Source organism: Penaeus monodon, chromosome 22, assembly GCF_015228065.2.
Source record: "Penaeus monodon isolate SGIC_2016 chromosome 22, NSTDA_Pmon_1, whole genome shotgun sequence".
Lineage (NCBI taxonomy): Eukaryota > Metazoa > Arthropoda > Malacostraca > Decapoda > Penaeidae > Penaeus > Penaeus monodon.
Genome location: NC_051407.1, coordinates 10,664,115 through 10,664,811, shown reverse-complemented (window position 1 = coordinate 10,664,811; position 697 = coordinate 10,664,115). Strand labels below are relative to the sequence as shown.

At 29.7% G+C, this 697-nt stretch overlaps 1 protein-coding gene across 1 annotated transcript in view; it reads right to left on the bottom strand.

Moving 5' to 3' along the window:
- The window catches only part of LOC119586935 (putative neural-cadherin 2), a gene marked incomplete at its 5' end in the record, with an annotated part of 72,205 nt that overhangs the window by 34,608 nt on the left and 36,900 nt on the right, over positions 1–697 (bottom strand).

The following is a 697-nucleotide window of genomic DNA, read 5'->3' as shown; positions in this document are numbered from 1 at the left end:
TCCCACTGACCATTGAAACTGAAAACATTGAAATTCAAAACAACAACATTCTCATTCACTCCATGAAACAGAAATAATTTTTTTCTATTTATAGAAAAAAAATGAAATAACAGACTTAAACTAAGGACTTCAAATAACACTTAAAGCTTGTATATAAAAGCACACTTACCCAAAGCTACGAAATATTTTTTTTTATCTAATAAAAACAACGGAAAAGGAGAAGACAAAATAGAGAGGAGAAATAAAAAAAATCTATTGTCCTGTGCAACGCCAACAGATTCAGTTTCATTAAACTGCGAATGATAATCCCCATTAGTGTGGAATTTCGCCGTTTTAATTAGAATTTTCTTGATTTTTTCATAGTTATGGTGTGTGTGCATTTCTTGCTACAATACTTGGTGAACAAACGGGCTAATTATCAGAAATTGTTCATATTCAGCTAAGTGCCTGACCTATAAAATATATTGGATTGGAACGTGTTGTAAATATTGTGCTTTTACATTATAGATTAAATGTATTTCTGTTGCTAATCATGTGTATGCGTATTGTGATTTTCAGGAATGGTAAGCATTCATTTCCAAATGACTTAAATCGTAAATCACTATAAACAAAATTATGCATATCGTTATCAAAATATAACATAAACCCCGGTCGAAAAAAAAAATCTTATTTGAAATATGACGCAGTCTATTTATAG